Below are 18,137 nucleotides of genomic sequence, written 5' to 3' on the forward strand. Positions count from 1 at the left end.
AACCAGAACCTGGTTTGTGGCCCAGACATAACTAGGGACACCCATTTTGACATAGAGTGCCAACTGGAAGATGTACGTTTCAGGTTTTAATTGTCTTTTTACATGGTCTGCTTTTACTATAAGTGGCAGCTGTCTTGTTTTGCACAGGTATTGTCCTTTCAGAGCTGAGGTAGAGTTTGGGAGCTGCTTCCTGCTCTGTAAAGCAGTAACAGGAAGTTCAGAGGGGATTTGTTTCCATGGCAATAGCAGATAGCGCATTCAGCAAGGGCTTGTGTGCACATGCCTTATAGTTGATGTATGACCCCTATTGTTTTTGCTGGTAGACACAGACTAAGGCTAATGTCACTTGAGGTGTATTCTCTACCTACTGCACTTGATACTAATGAAACAATGACTGAATGGTTTATACAGTTATGTTTACATATGCCTGCCATCTTGTTATGAGCTATGGGGGCCCCGAAAAAAGGGGGTCTTGACATGAAAAAGTTTGCAGACCATTGCCTTAGAGAGTGCCCGGCGACTAATCTCCCCGAAAAGCCTTCCCGCTGGCTAGAATCTAAATCGCTGGTGGGATGGCACTCGGAGTGCTTCGTTTTCCAAAGTCTCCGAAGTTGCCCGAAGAGGAAATTTCGGGTAACTTCGGAAAACGAAGCGCTCCGAGTGCCATCCTGCGGGTAATTTAGATTCTAGCCAGCGGGAAGGCTTTTCGGGGAGATTAGTCGCCCGAAGAAGAGGCGATTAATCCCCGGGCAACTAAATCTCTCCGAATCTTTCCGTGTGTCTCTGCCCTTACTCGAGGAACTAGGGGCGTGTGGAATGGCATCCCATGTTTTGTGCTGTACTCTGTTCCTATATAAATATAATACACTAGAACCATGTTTAACCTGTGCTGTCTATCCTTCCAAAGCTTATCACTTGTGCCACATGACTCAATGATACTTGTAGATTATAAAGTACAATGTACTCCCTGTTGCAAAATATGAAGATATTGGAAGGTGTTTTGGAGTTCAGTGGTTGTCCTGAAACCTTGCACCTTTATAAGGTCCTGGAACTCCTAAGTGACTTACACTGTATTTTGTACAATCCGGTACATAGGGAGTACAGTGAAGAAAGATGTATAGCTACTTTGCCCACATAGCTACTATATTTTAGTAACTGGAATATAGAGTTTAGCATTGGCTGCCTTGTATCTTGTGCCCACTGTGACAGGTTAAGCACTGTGGTGAATTTTGTGCACAGTGGGTTCTGTGTATGTAGGTCGTGCAATCCGTGTATTTTTCTGGTGATGCTGGGATTGTTCAGTATGTAAAATGCTCTGAATCTTTCTCTGCAGAGCCTCTTGTTGGAGGTATTCTACATGAAGTTGGCACTGCATTGATCTAGCCCTGTGTTCTGAAGGTTTTATACATGAAACTGACACTTTATTAATAATACCATGTGTTGGGAGAATTATATATGGAAATGGGGCAGTATTTCTCCAGCCATATGTTTTGGGATTTATGAAATCAATTTATCTTGTCGTGTTCTGGGGTATTTAGGGTCAGAATAGGTTGCCAGGACACTGGGAGAAAACCCAGGCAATGCAGGGTGGGCTGGATAGCATCACAGGGAATAATCAGCAGCAGTAATCTTTGGGATTGGTGGTGTGCCCTTAATTTAGCCTGTGGGTCCCGACTGCCCCAGTTGTACACTGGGAGTATTATATAGGAAACTAGCATTATATCTATCCTGCAAGTTGTTCTAAGGTATTATTCATGGGACTGGCCCTGAGATAGTATAGGAATCTAAGAATCAAATACAAATATTTTCCGTATAGCTTTTGTATGCCAATTTAATCTTGCAATTTTGAATTTTGATTGCATTCTGTACAGGGCAAGGACTATTCTGAGCCTGCATTAGCATTTCTATTTTATGTAAAATTTGCACAAATCAAAGTGATGCTTCCAGAACTTAATGGGAGCAGATCATTATGACTTTATAAAGTGTCTTGGCTGTATTCTCATATCTCTGGAACTTTTTGGCCCAAATCTGTATGCTATTTGACCACTTGGTCTGCAAGCCAAACAGATGTTTATTCATGCTATTGCCGCCTTTCTATTGTTTGCTCATTTGGGTCGACCATCCGAATGATCGGAATCGCAATTGGAAGTCCGCTTCACTCCCTCATCTGCTGGCGCTCCATATACCGGCCAACATTGTTCTTTGGAAGATGGAATTTTCAAGCACAGCAAACTGACTTATATCCATAGTACGGCTGTTGGTCCACTGTATCATAAATCACAATCCTCAGCCTTTTGCTGTCAGTGGAATAGGGGATTTGTAGAGAAACAATGTGATATTACAGAATGCAAAACTCATAGACAGAGCTGCTTGTATTGTAGGCATTTTCATGCTTTATTTGTATTTATATAGCACCAAGACACACACAGTGCACACACAATTTACTTTTGTATGCCTACGCTATATTGTGAAGTGTATTTGTCAACTCGTTTGGTGCCAGTAGTCCCAGCGAGTGTGTCTGGGTTTCAGGGTGGAATCTTTCCCTTTGGATGCTACAGCTTCTCTGGGAGTTGTTTGCAATATATCATGAGTGCTCTACATTCAACAAGTCCCTGTCTCTCTCTCCCACCCCCACTGATTTTTTTCCATTTGCCTCTGTGTTCACTGTCCCAGCGCTCTGCACGAAATGCCCTACTTCTCTTTTCCCACATCACTTGTTACTAATATTAGTCTCGACAGTGGATAAGGGCAGCTTGAGTTTTCTAAAATGTCACTTAATTGGGATCCTAGGGATCATTTATGGACACAAGGGCTATGTGCTAAATTGGATGCAAAAATTTGCATTGATGCGATTCAGAAAAGTAATTTTGTTCACACAGGCTCATTTGCTACTTTTGCCCATGATTGCTGAAATTACAAACTGGGGAGCTGTAGGAAAAAAAGCAAAATAACGCAAAAACCCCAAATAACAAAAATAATTGCAAATTGTCTCAGGCTATATCTCTATACATCATACTAATAGTTAACTCAAAGGTGAACAACCCCTTTAATAGGCGTAACAATAAAGCAGCCAACTGAGGGGTGGCCCAGGTATACAGCGCAGTCATGACCTGATACACAATTTCATTAAACGTGGAGGAGGCAGGAACCTAAAAAACATTTTGCTGTGAGGCCCAGTTAATGTCTGTGCCAGTGGGTACAAGTGAATTTCCCAGCTGAGAGTGCCAATGTCCTAAAATGGAAAAATTTATCAGTGCACCATAAGGAATGCCTGTAACTGCTGAAAGGGAATACGGTCCATTTAGAATGCCAGGCTGGCTGCGAGGCTGCTCCTGGGTAGCAAAGAGTACAAAGCTTTTGTAGATGTGTTTCCCAAACAAACAAGGCAGTAGTAGTGTAAATGCACATTGCTCTTCGCACTTTTTCAGTGATAAGGCAGCTATTTATAATCGGCAGCTCTTGTGCTCTTGTCAACTAGAACTCCTCAGCCAGGAGTGGAGCAGCTGACACGCTAAGGGGGTTATTTATTAAACTCCAAATGCCAAAAACCAGAAAAAAATGTGGAAAATCTGAAAACTTTGTACGATTAGTTTTTTTTTCACAATTTTCCCAGGTTTTTTACTGCACAGCAAATTTTCGGAAAATGTTTTGATAAATAATTTAATAAAAATTAGATACATTCGGACTTTGATAAATGGGCCTCTAAGTGTAAGGGTTGCTTTAGGGATTGGAGCATTAGGGTCTGGCCACATGGGCAGATTCGAGAGATTAGTCGCTGGGCGACAAATCTCCTCTTCTTCGCAGCGACTAATCTCCCCTTCTGCTGTCTAAAATGAAAATCGCCTGGGGGCAGGCAATCGGAGTGCTTCGTTTTCCGAAGCCACCCTAAGTTTCCTCGTGAAGCAATTACGGGCGACTTCGGAAAACGAGCTCCGAGTGTCTGCCCCCAGGCAGGTAGAGAGTGATGTTCCAAGACAATATGCAATTGGTCTTTATTATTTATTGTGTGTTTTTTTTTAATGATTTCACTTTTTGTCCAGCAACTCTCCATTTTGGAATTTCATCAGTTTTCCAGTTGCTAGGGTTCAAATGACCTTAGTAACCAGTTTGAATGAGAGACAGTTTGGTATATTAATAGGAGAGGACCTCAATAGGAAAATAAGTAATGCAAATTAACAACAACAATAAAATCGTATTCTCGCAGAGCAATAGTTTTTTTTTTTTTGAATGTTGGAGAGAGTCAGAAGAAGAAGGTACGTCGTTTAAACAAATAATCAAAAATAAATAACAAAGGCTAATTGAAAAGTTGCTTAGAATTGGCCATTCTATAACATACTTAAAGGTAACCTAAAGGAGAACCACCCCTTTAAGGTGTGCTTCTGATAGCAGAGAATGCCGGAAGCTGAAGTTCTCAACAGAATGGCAGTATGGCACTTTACATTCTTTAACATGCACAATGGCAATATGGCGCTTATACTGACAGAATCACAATCTGGGAACACATTGTCATCTTGCAGCCATTGTTGCTTGTATGAGTAAAGGTGGCCCCACATAATGCCAGATTTGGATGAGCAATTGGCCCTGTTTCATACGTTACTTCCTGGCTCCATGGGCACCTTGGGGGCAGTCTTTGACCGACAAGCTTGCAATCCTATTGGATTTTAGTGAATTTGCTTGCATGGAATCTTGGGGGGCATTCTAACTCGCAATCCTGCCATCCTATTGGGGCACAACCTGCAATGTAAGTATGTGACAGTGATGAGCTTTTGACACCCCGTTCGACTGGAGCCGAGCAGTTAGAACTGGGAATCCGATTGTCCAAAGATGACCAGAAAAAGAAAGGGGCCGCACTTCTCTCTACTTGCTGAACAATTTGATCATCACTATTATTATTATTCACCTGCTAGCTTATACAATATTTGAAACCTATGATTAAAGGAGTTGCTCCTGAAACGCATCAGGTGATGTTGGTCTGGGACCTGTTGCAATAAACCACCTTCTTTTTACCGGAGTGCCGGATTTCTATCCTTTTGCATATACAAAATATGGCTATGAAGTTGAATATTATTGCACAAAATGTGACCATGCATTGTCCAAAAATGATTGAATTACTTCTTTCTCTTTCTCCACCTGATGTTGTCCAGCTGCAACTGCCATTCTGATCTCCAACTGCCAGCTGTCGCATGGTACATGGTACTGGACGGTATAACAAAGAGAATAATTTATTCACACTTTGGAGAAAAAAAGGAGATAAAAAAGAACTAGGAGTGTAAGTGCTGTTGTTATATAGGGTGCTGTCAGTGAGTAAGGGTGCCCTCCTTGGATTTGGCTGTAGTTTTCCCTGCCTGCGTTGAGGGAGACAATTAGGCCTCCTGCCATTGTCATCTATCAATGGGTGAAAATAGTGAAAATCTTGATCTGTAACAAGCACTTTTGGATTTGTATCAGGGGTTTGCCTGAGCTCAAATGTTCAGTGCGTGTGTCTGTGAGCAAGACTGGGTGGGGGTTTGCGTTGGGTAATCAGCCTCCTCCCTGGGACATTAAGTAACATTTTGCTAGAGATGGTTCTCTGTGCATCCCCCTCAAGGCAAAAAAGAAGAGTTTGATCTCCCCCATCGCTTCCTCTCTCTCTGGCAGACAGCTAAGAAACAATAAACAGCCAAGCAGTGTATGCCTTAAAAGGCCGCAGTTCAGGGAGCAGCCTGTGCTTTCACATGAGAAGAATCCAGCCAAGCTGCTGGGATCCTTATAAGGTTAAATTCCCAAACACACAAGAAGCAACATTCGACTGGAAAGAAAGCTGAAAAAGATCTGCTCCACATGCCATCTAGTGTCCAACAGGGGGAATTTAGCAAACTCACAATAATCCATCAAATTATTTAAAAAAAAAAAATTCTGGCTGCATTTTGTTAATTATTGTGTATTGTGCCTTCTATGGAGGAGGTCTGAGAAAGTGTGAAAGTTTAAACGCCAGCATTTATAACTAATGCAGAATAGTATATTTACAATGCAAATTCATTCCCAATGTACAGAAGTCAGGAGCTTAAATGTACTTTTTTTATTAAAAAAAATAATTTTTTGTGATTCAAACCAAGAATAACGTTTAATGGTACTGTTAAGTATTTTATTAAATGGGGAACTAAAGCCCTCCCGTGGATTTTTACTGTTGCACAGTACCCACTGCCCGCATGTTAATTGGTCTCCCATATAGGTTTGCTACCATTGACCTGGGCAAAAAAACAGACAAGGGGCAAGGTGGATGACATTGGGGGATGGATTAGTGACATAGGAACATGCCAATGTCATACGGGGGAAGGAATATGAGATCTCATGTCCTAAAGTATGCAGATCTTTTTCAACAATCAATTTTTCTAAGACCTTTGTTATAAGAGAAATACATTGGAACAGGTATTCCAGGTCTTGTAGAACTTGCAGAGGACCTGTTGCTCCGGGCAAAAAAAATCAGATGCTCCATTGGAAGAGTAAAGAACTAAAAGTTCTCAAATTCTGACAGACCATCCATCATCTCAGGTTCCTTCTACCTGCCATGCTGCTAAATTGGATATAATTCTTCTGGATGCCTTGACATCGTCACCATGGCTATAATGCATGGAGATCAGTCAGGAATTAATCACTGCTACTTAGCGAATAAGGGTCATGACAAATTTGTTGACAGAAACAGAAAACCATGTCCAGCTTATCTGTCGTGCCATATGGTGAGCGGTTGGGATACTAATTATGTGTGCACATTGCATCACTTCTGGCATGCAGTACTGTCTTTATAAAGATGTATCTGACCTCCCCTGTGCTGAAGCTGTTTCACTAATTGTTATTTGTTTCCCAACTGAGTGCCTAGACCAGGGGTCCTCAACCTTTTTTACCTGTGAGCCACATTCAAATGTAAAACAATTGGAGAGCAACACAAGCAAGAAGAAAATCCCAGGGGATGCCAAATAAGGGCTGTGATTGACTATTAGGTAGACCCTATGTAGACTGGCAGCCTACAAGAGGCTCTACTTGACAGTAACATAGTTATGTAATTAAAACTTGCCTCCAAGCCAAGAATTCAAAAATAAGCTCCCATTTTAAGGCAACTGAAAGCAACATCCAATGGGTTGGTGAGCTTGCTGGCCTACACCCTTGACATGATTTTGGTTTCTATTTTCTACCCCTTGTCCTAAACTTTGCCTGGGCCATGCTGCCGAATCTTGCTACCTGCAAGACCTAAGACAAGAGAATGGATAAGGGGATGAGAGAAAGCAGATGGAAAATTGTAAAATCAGAGAGCAGAAGAGGGGAATATGAAAAAAATCCTTGATCTGGCTTGTCCTGTGTTATCTAGGAGGTACAAGATATGGTGCTTGCACTCTAAAAGACTGGGCAAATATTTTAGGAAGGTTTCAAATTTTTTTCCTAAGCAGAAGAACATCAGAGAAGCCTCTTTCTCTCTCCTGACAACTTCATTAACTACTTGGTGGTCAGACTGGTTGGAAAATGACCAGCAGGTGGTGCTGTTGTAACAAAATTCATTCATGTTAACAGTACATGTATCCCTTAATATCTTGGAATAAAAACAAAATAAATAATGAATGTACATTGCAAAAAATCTTAGACTAGCACCCTCATTTATTTTACATTCACTTATTTTAAAGGTTTACTTAATCTTTAAAATGAATAAGGATAGCAGTTAATAGTAGTACAAGAGGCCAAAATGCTTTAGCTGGGACCCCATTGGGGTGCAGAGGCATGTAGGTGCTCTTCCTTTGGGCAGTGGCCAACAGGGAGATTTGTCACCCGCAATTATTTATGAGCGACTGCAGGTGACAAATCTCCGGAAAATGCCTCTCCATTTGAAATAATTGAAATTGCTGGCAGTATGACCAACATATCGCTAAATCGCCAGAGGCCACTGCCCTTAAATAAAAAAATGGCTTCTATATTGCATGCATTACTGCTCACTTATGCACACCTACCTGCATGAATTCCTGCATATGCAAAAACGACAATAATGACAACCAGCCAAATATATCCATGTATTTGTTAACAACCATCAAGACTTAAATGAACCATCAGAGAACCAGGTAAGAACTCTTATCTCAGCCACAGAGGTGGGCCAGGCCGGCCGGGCACCCTAGGCAGCGTATGTACAGTAGCGTCATTTCCATTTGCATCGGCGGATTGAAGGTTGCGAAAGCCTAGTGCCAGATGAGTCCAGTCTAGGAGTAGGCAGAAGTGGTACCTACCCAGTGCCCCCCAAATCATTGTGCCCCAGGCAGCTGCCTCTTCTGTCTACCCCTAGCTCTGGCCCTGCTCAGCCAATGGCAAACCATAGGAACCTCTCACTGACTAGGCATATTGAAATGACTGGGCTTTAGCAGTGCATTATGGACTCATCATGGAATTTTTTAATAAACTAAAGTTTGGTAAAACTAAACTATAGTAAAAAGATATTCATTTAATAGATCTCAGTCTAGTATAGTGTTCTAGGAGACAACCCTCACATATCAAACTAAATTGTGGCTTCTGCCAAGTGCCAAGGTGAGAACATTGCAAGGATGGCAAGTTATGTGTACCAGAATAGACTGCAAGGAATATAGGAGCCTACATTCCAGTTTTTTTAACAGAAAATTCAGTTGTTTGTTTTAGAAGAACACAACAACACTTTATAGCAAGAGGGAAGGTACCCGAGGGGTATGGGAGTGGGGGTGGTCATAGTCAACTGCCTCAAGATGAATTGACTTGGGCCTTGCCTTGTCCAACATACTGAATACATACTGTATACTTTGTGCAGCAGCGGCATTTACCCAATTATTGTATCACCAATGTATCAGCATTTTGGGAGGTACCACCCTCCATTCATCAGCCTGCCACACCAGTGGAGGAGTTCCATGACCATATAAAATTATAATGACCATATGAGCCTTCTAGAGTAGTTCAAGTGGAAGGAAAAGCAATAAAAAAGAGAATTAAAAATGTAGCAGCATGGCCAAGCTTCTTAAAGATAAACCAGACATACTTTTAGGCCCAACCCGCTAAGGAGTGCTATAATTTGGGCTGCTGCCAGCTTTCCCCTGTGTGCAGCCTTAAATCCTAAGTACTGCTCAGTAAGTCTGACCTATAATTTCAGGCAACGGAAAATGTGGCACAATGAAGTCACAAATGAAGAAAAATTAAGACATTTGCACATGGATAGGAAACTGGCTACTGGATTGTGTACAGAGGGTGGTGGTTAATGGTACATTCTCTACTTGGAGTAAGGTCCTTAGTGGAATCAACTTTTATTTAACTTGTTTATTAATGACTTAGGGGAGGGTGTTGTAAGTAATGTATCAGTGTTTGCAGATGACACAAAACTATCCAGCCCAATTAATTCCATCCAGGATGTGGCACTTGCAACAGGATCTTGACTAACTGGCAATCTGGGCAGCTAAGTGGCAAATGAGATTCAATGTTGATAAATGTATCTATGTATATATCAAAGCCACTTATACCCTTAATGGGACTGCACTAGGCAAATCCATTATCGAAAAGGACCTTGGAGTCCTTGTAGATGATAAACTTGGCTGTAGCAAGCAATGCCAGTCAGCAGCAAATAAGGTCTTGAGCTGTATGAAAAGGGGCCTAGATTCACGGGAGCCACTTTATAGAGCATTGGTGAGGCCCCATCTAGAATATGCCGTACAGTTTTGGTCTCCATCACTCAAACAGGACATTATTGTATTAGAGAAGGTACAGAGAGGGGCAACTAAGCTGGTAAAAGGTATTGAAAATCTTAGCTATAAGGAAAGACTGGCCAAGTCGGGATGTTCACGCTGGAGAAAAGGTGATTAAGGGGTTATATGATAACTATGTATAAATATATAAGGGGATCATATAATAATCTCTCTAATGCTTTCAGGGCAGGGAAACAATCATACTTATGAACAGCGGGGGAACCCCCACCTTACTTCCCAATAGTGATATGCGGGCCGACCCGATACCCGTTATCGGGTCGGGCGGGTTTGGGTCGACCTTGCAGTTCTCCTCGCAGGTGGCGGGCATTGAGCTCTTCTCCTGCACTCCCCGCCCGCCACCTTCAAATGCCGGCATCCGACTTCCAGGTTCTGGTTTTATAGTCTAGTGTCTGCTCGCCTGCCCCTTTTGTGATGTTATTGTTATGTCATTGGCAGGGTGGGGAGGCGCGGGTCTATAAAAGGACCCCGGAAGCGGGTGCGGGAGGGGGTTAGTGACCCGCACATCACTACTTCCCAGCCATGCAGAACTCAAGCAGCTTTGTTTGTTTCCCTGTTTTGATAATTTATTACGATCCCTAAGCAGCCCAGACACAGTGCACAGTCTTGGTCTTGCAAAGATGTATAACAAAGTTACAAGATGGTGACCCCCTGTGGCCAACTTTGAAAGCATAAATTATTTGTTTGATTAGGCTTGTGGTACAGTAACTTCATGTTTATGTTTAGTATACAAAATACAGTATTTCTAGCTTTCTATTTTAGACTTTACTTTCCCTTTAAGCTCCATTTATATGTATGGTGAGATAGCCTGCTTTGTTGAGCTCCATCTGTGCGCGAGGTGAGTTACCTTGCTTAGTTGAGCTCCATCTAAATGCAAGGTAAGTTACCATATTTTATTGAGCTCCATCTGTGAGTTATGCTTCTTATTTAAGCTCCATTTGTATGTATGGTGAGATAGCCTGCTTTGTTGAGCTCCATCTGTATAAATGGTGAGTTACTTTGCTTCGTTGTGCTAAGCAAGTTCACTGTCTTTGAACTGTTGTAGAACAGGATCTGTTTGATGAATCCAAGTATTAGTGTACACTCAATACTAGAATTTGGAAATGCATGGCATTCTTTTTATATACTTAGTCTGAAATGTTGAATTAGATGGATGTACCTTTATAATGAAACCAAGTAATAAAATGTTTTAATATTGACGACTTCTTCATCCTCCATTCTGCGAAACCCCCGGATATAGTAAATGTTTCCTTATAAATCTAGCACATTGTTATATACCTCACGTCCCCATCTATCTGCATATGTGTACTTTCAATTTACAATTTCACTTTTTGGGGGGGGGGGGTGGGGGTGAGAATTCTGTAGCTCTGTACGTTACACTCAGCTAATAAAGGTGTCACATGGTAAAGTACTTTCATTTTTCAGTAACTAATGGAGATGAAGGCTCCTTTCCACTGAATCCTAACAAGACCACATCCACTCAAGATTCCTCTGCTCAGTCATACCTGCCTTTTATGGCTGTGCACATTAAAACTTAAACGCAGCCTGTATGACTTTGTACACTGGATATATAAACAGGCAGGCAACGGGACACAGAGCTGAACTGGAACATGTAACTCTCGCTATGGAAGCCAAGTGCAGTGCCGTAGCAGTTCCTTCTTTGGTCTCTGGTTACTGTTCTGTATCATGTTATCTCACGTGGCAAAATCTCTCTTGATCCCATGCTGTTCTATAAGGCATATTTATTAAACAGTGAGGTTTTTTTTTATTTCTATGGGGTGATAAATGGCCAAGGACTCAAGGATTTTATGGGATTTTCTCATGAGAGCTGTAAGGATTTTATGTCTCACTGGGCTTTTTGTATCACTAAAGTAGGGGAAACCACAGACCCTGCAATTGTTAAACGGACTGAGGGGCTCTGTCTTTACATTTCCTGATGTTTTGTGGGAACCCAAAAAAAAGATTCTGCAGGGGGTTTTAAAACCCTCATAATTATGCCCCTGATAAATCCAGTTGCCATCTGTCGGAGAAGAACAATGTTCTTTGTACAGTGCAAAGTATAGGTATTAGGGATGCAACGAAACCAGGATTCGGTTCAGGATTCAGCCAGGATTTGGCCTTTTTCAGCAGGATTCGGATTCGGCCGAATCCTTCTGCCCGGGCCGAACCAAATCCAAATCCTAATTTGCATATGCAAATTAGGTGCAGGGAGGGAAATTGTGTGACTTTTTGTCAGAAAACAAGGAAGTAAAAAATGCTTTCCCCTTCCCACCCCTAATTTGCATATGCAAATTTGGGTTCGGATTCAGTTCAGTATTCGGCCGAATCTTTCAAGAAGGTTCGGGGTTTCGGCCAAATCAAAAATAGTGGATTCCGTGCATCCCTAATAGGTATGGGATCTGTTATTCAGAAAACTCTGAATTACTGGAAAGGTCATCTCCCATAGGGGCAAATTCACTAAACGACGAAGCGCCTAACGCTAGCGTGAATGCGCCAGCGTAGCGCATTTTCGTTAATTCGCCGATTCACTAACGGACACTGGCGTAAATTCGCTAGTGTTACTTCGCACCCTTTCGCCTGGCGAATTTGCGCAACGGACGTAACCACGCAAATTCACTGACGCGCAAATTATTCTAAACGCTACCTTTTACGCCAGACTTCCTTCGCCACCTCAGACCAGGCAAAGTGCAATAGAGTAGATAGGGATTGCTTCAAAAAAATTTTCTAAGTCCCAAAAAACGCTGACATTTTTTCATTTTTTATGGTTGATAGGTTGAAAAAGATCGAAATTTTTTTTGGGGCTACCCTCCTTCCCCCCTACATTTCCTAACTCATGGCAACTTAATTATGCAGTGGGCACATGTGTAGGGCAAAATAAAAATTTTATTTTATTTGATCCAAACTAAGATATAATTAATCCTTATTGTTTATCAATTATCTGGAAAACCCCAGGTCCCAAGCATTCTGGATAACAGGTCCAATACCTGTACAGTATGTGCTATGGACGCAAGGGAACCATGTACTTTATCTTCCCTTTCCCCTGATCTAACGTTCAGGCTTCCCTTTGCATACTATGGGCAGTGCCTTGACGTGTGTAAAGGAATGCCCATGCTACACCTATGTGATTCCCATCATAATGTGGATGAAAATGCTTGCCTGTTGGGGGAGGCTTGGTAGGGTTACTATCACCCCATTAAAAGAGGACACATAGGGGGTTATTTATTAAAATTTGTCATGCCCCCCTGTTCCCCCAAAGCCATGCCTTTTTTTCCCATAAACATGTCCCAATCCAACCTAGGCTACATCCCTGACCATGTTTTCTGCTCTGCCAGAGAATTTAGGGTGTGTTTTAGGGGTGAAAATTCTGGCCGTTACTACCTGTGCCCCCTAGGTCATACATATTTTTATTGACAATTTTGGTAAAGCACATCTTTATTAGGTAGGCCGCTCCAGGGCAGTGGATAGGGCACAAATAGGGTCAGGGTTGGACTGGACCGAGGGGATACTGGGAGAAAACCATAGGCCGTCGGCGTCATCACATGTGTGCGGCACGTCTTTCACACATTAGCGCTAATGCCCAGATCATCTTTCAGGGAGGGTGTTTGGAGGTCTGGAGGGCCCCCAGTGACTGCCAGGAGGGCCCTTCACTTTGCAGTCTCGGTGGGCCCCCAATACATCAGACCGACCCTGAAGAGAGTTGCAACCTGGCCATTATTTTACCGGCCTGGTTGATCCCAATGTTATTAATAGGGAAAAAATATAAATATATAGGAACGCCTGTATTTTTTTCCAGAAAAGGTGGCAACCCTAGGCACAAATGCCATTTATGCGGTTCTTTTTATTGCCCTTTATGACATTGATTGGGGCAACTTTATCACTATATACGGCAGACTTCTCACTATATGGGGCAAAATTCTCATGTGGCCCCAGCCTAGCAGTCTCTGCGGGTAACAAAACAAAAACCCCTTCAGTGAATTTGTCTTTCACTGTCCTTAAAAATGCAGGTAACAATAATAGGGTTGGCAAGGAGACATAAAAATACAGAGACCCTTGAAGTAGAGGAGAGGGGGGTGCGTGTAATGGGTGAGTTATGGAAAAATGAGAGCGGCGAGTAGAGGCTTTACACATTATATTGGCCAGACACTGCTCAGATTAGTACAAAGAGAGTTATGGGCAATGATAATGTAAATAAGAGATGCATTATAGCTCTATTTAAGATCAGGAGAGGGGTGTGTGTGTGTGATGGGAATGGTGCAGGGCTTTAAACTATGTGCAACAGACAAGATGCCGGAAAAAAAAGAGAGCAGTTATTTTTAAAGGGGCACAAGTTCTCACAAACGTCTATGTAAACGTTTCCATTTCTTCATAAACATTCACGGGAATGATATTGCTTTTAAATATCGGATTTATTGTACATTTCATTTTCCATAAGTAGGAAAGCAGAATGGGAGCAAAGTATACGGTGTGTTGAGCAACCTGTCTCTGCATATTCACATTGATCTTAAGTGGGAGCTTTATAGTCATTCTGGGCCACCTAAGACCCACCAGCGACCCTGATATCCAGAGCCCACTTTCATGATTATTAGCCAGTGACCCCCAACCAACAGCCCGCGAGTAACATGTTGCTCACCAACCCTTAGGGTGTTGCTACCAGTGGTCCCAAAGCAGTTGCTTATTTTTGAATTCCAGGCTTGGCGGAAGAGAAGTTTTGGTTGCATAAAAACCAAGTGTACTGCCAAACAGAGTCTCCTATAGGCTGACAGTCCACATAGGGGCTACCAAATACCCAGTCACAGCCCATTTTTGACACCCCAGGAAGTTTTTGCATGCCTGTGTTGCTCTCCAACTCTTTTTTATTTTTGAATGTGGCTCACGAGTAGAAAACGGTTGGGGACCCCTGCTATTAGCTATAGATAGTGCTACATGTAATGGGTGTTATATTGTGTAGGTCTAAGAAAGGGTTGATGGGAGTTTTCCTTGGCTGGGACTTATTAGTGTCTGCGCCCACTACAAGATCCTACTGGACACCTCTTCTTAATATTTCACCCCTTGCCTCACTGTAAACAAATATATAAAGGTACTTCTAACAGATCCCATGAACATATTAAAGGGATACTGTCATGAGAAAAATGTTTTTTTTTAACTCTTTTATCTCAACAGTTAATGGTACTGCCTCAGAAGAATTCTGCACTGAAATCCAATTCTCACAAGAGCAAATTATATTTCATTTTGAAATCTGACATTGGACTAGACATATTGCCAGTTTCCCAGCTGCCACCAGTCATGTGACTTGTGCTCTGATAAACTTCAGTCATTCTTTACTGCTCTACTGCAAATTGGAGTGATATCACCCCTGCCCCCCCCCCCCAGCAGCCTAACAACAGAACAATGGGAAGATAACCAGATAGCGGCTCCCTAACACAAGATAACAGCTGCTCAATAGTAAAATCCAGGTCCCACTGTGACACATTCAGTTACATTGAGTCGGAGAAACTACAGTCTGCCAGAAAGCAGTTCCATCCTAAAGTGCTGGCTCTTTCTGAAAGCACATGACCAGGCAAAATGACCTGAGATGGCACCTACACACCAATATTACAACTAAAAATAATATACTTGCTGGGTTAGGAATTTTATATTGTAGAGTGAATTATTTGCAGTATAAACAGTATCATTTAGAAATAAAAATGACATCATAAAAATCATGACAGAATCCCTTTAATAACTGGTGTCCTTAGATTGGTGATTTGAGACTTTATATTCTACACTTCGTCTAATGCCAAGTCTAGGATAAAGTGCATTTGTGCACGAAATGCGTAAGGCTATTTTTGCACCTTATGTTTTTGTAATAAAGTATCATTTTCCTTTACAAACGCTGTTCCTGGAATCTGTGAGTGCTGGCCGATCTTTGGTACACATCAGAATGAGGCATGGGGGAATCTAAAAAAAAGTCGGAGGAATGTTGGGAGGTATGAGGATACCCATCTTTCAGCCTGCCACTTGCTGTTAGACTGCAACTCCAACATTTTAAAACTATCATGGAATAATAGGAATAAGGGCTGAACCTTTGGGGCACATAGTGGGGTGGTAATAGGACCCATGACGACCCTGCTTCTTTCTTATTTTTCTGTTTTTCTTCCCTATTAATGCATAGTGCATCATTTCAATGTAATATTTGGTGGCTCCCATGTGTTAGGAAGGGGTTACTAAGTGGACTCTGGAGCTTATATAATTCTTCCCAGGCTGCACACCATATCCATACACACATATATACTCTGCATTGTATAATGTGGAATTATTACAAGATGTTCCCTGCAATAAATGTGAGTTGTAGCTTTTCAGACACCTTCATATGTACGGTGTCCTTATTAGGACATCATTAAATGTCAGGATCAAACATGGGACTCACACTGAAAAGTGTATGAAGCTAATGGCACACACACATTTTCTCCACTACCAGAAAACTGGAAATACTGCTCCAAACAACCTGTGGGGTGGTTCCACTTTAAAGGACATGTAAAGGCAAAAAAATAAAATCCCATTTTTACTTTCTTTAATGAAAAAGAAACCTATCTCCAATATACTTTTTATATATATACATTTATAAAAAAAAATGTGCACCGTTTTTATAAAAAACCTGACTGTATGAAGTGAAACTCTTCCTTCATTTACTGCTGTGGTTAGGAATTGTCAGACGGTCCCTAACTGCTCTGCAGGGAAACAATCATACTTATGAACAGCAGGGGGAGCCCCCGCCTTACTTCCCAGCCATGCAGAACTCAAGCAGCTTTGTTTGTTTCCCTGTTTTGATCATTTATGACGATCCCTAAGCAGCCCAGACCACACTGAGCATGTGCGTAGACTTGTTCTTGCAAAGATGTTTAACAAAGTTACAAGATGGTGACCCCCTGTGGCCAACTTTGAAAGCATAAATCATTTGTTTGATTAGGCTTGTGGTGGAGTAAAGGTGGCCATACACGGGCCGATAAAAGCTGCCGACAGACCGTGTCGGCAGCTTATTGGCCCGTGTATGGGGCCCCCCGACGGGCTTCACCGATCGAGATCTGGCCGAAAGTCGGCCAGATCTCGATCGGATGGGACGAAAAATTCCGTCGGATCACGGCTGCATCTATTCGTTGATGCGGTCCCTCAAGGTGGGCATATCGGAGGGAGATCCGCTCGTTTGGCGACATTGCCAAACGAGCTGATCTCTCGGTGTATGGGCACCTTTACTTCATGTTTATGCTTAGTATACAAAATACAGCATTTCTAGCCTTATTCTATTTTAGACTTTACTTTCCCTTTAAAGGGATACTGTCATGGGAAAAAAAATTTTTTTCAAAATGAATCAGTTAATAGTGCTGCTCCAGCAGAATTCTGCACTGAAATCCATTTCTCAAAAGAGCAAACAGATTTTTTTATATTCAATTTTTAAATCTGACACGGGGCTAGACATTTTGTCAATTTCCCAGCTGCCCCATGTCATGTGACTTGTGCCTGCACTTCAGGAGAGTAATGCTTTTTGGCAGGCTGCTGTTTCTCCTTCTCAATGTAACTGAAGGAGTCTCAGTGGGACATGGGTTTTTACGATTGAGTGTTGTTCTTAGATCTACCAGGCAGCTGTTATCTTGTGTTAGGGAGCTGTTATCTGGTTACCTTCCCATTGTTCTTTTGTTTGGCTGCTGGGGGGAAAAGGGAGGGGGTGATAATCACTCCAACTTGCAGTACAGCAGTAAAGAGTGATTGAAGTTTATCAGAGCACAAGTCACATGACATGGGGCAGCTGGGAAATTGACAAAATGTCTAGCCCCATGTCAGATTTCAAAATTGAATATAAAAAAATCTGTTTGCTCTTTTGAGAAATGGATTTCAGTGCAGAATTCTGCTGGAGCAGCACTATTAACTGATTCATTTTGAAAAAAAAAAATTTTCCCATGACAGTATCCCTTTAAGTAAACTTTTTGTATGTTATAGAATGACTAATTCTAAGTAACTTTTTCATTGGTCTTCATTGTTTTTGAATTATTTTTCTGACTCTTTACAGCTTTCAAATGGGGTCATTGACCTCAACTAAAAAAAACGAATGCTCTGTAAGGCTACAAATGTATTGTTTTTGCTACTTTTTATTACTCATCTCTCTATTCAGCCTCTCTCCTATTAATATTCCACTCTCATTCAAATCAGTCTAGTTGCTAGGGAAAATTGGACCCCAGCAACCAGCACAGACACATATTGGACACCAGGAGTTGAGTAGTTTTCACGGATGCAGTAGAAGGTGTGTGGCACTGGTATTGATATTTCATTGAATTTGGACAGTAAAACTACAGTATAAATATTTTCTACATATTTTCGTCACTTCTTTTTTTTTCCCAAAATGGTAGGATGTTCTGCAGGTGCCCCTGCTGCATT

This window comes from Xenopus laevis, chromosome 4L, assembly GCF_017654675.1.
Source record: "Xenopus laevis strain J_2021 chromosome 4L, Xenopus_laevis_v10.1, whole genome shotgun sequence".
Classification (NCBI taxonomy): Eukaryota; Metazoa; Chordata; class Amphibia; order Anura; family Pipidae; genus Xenopus; species Xenopus laevis.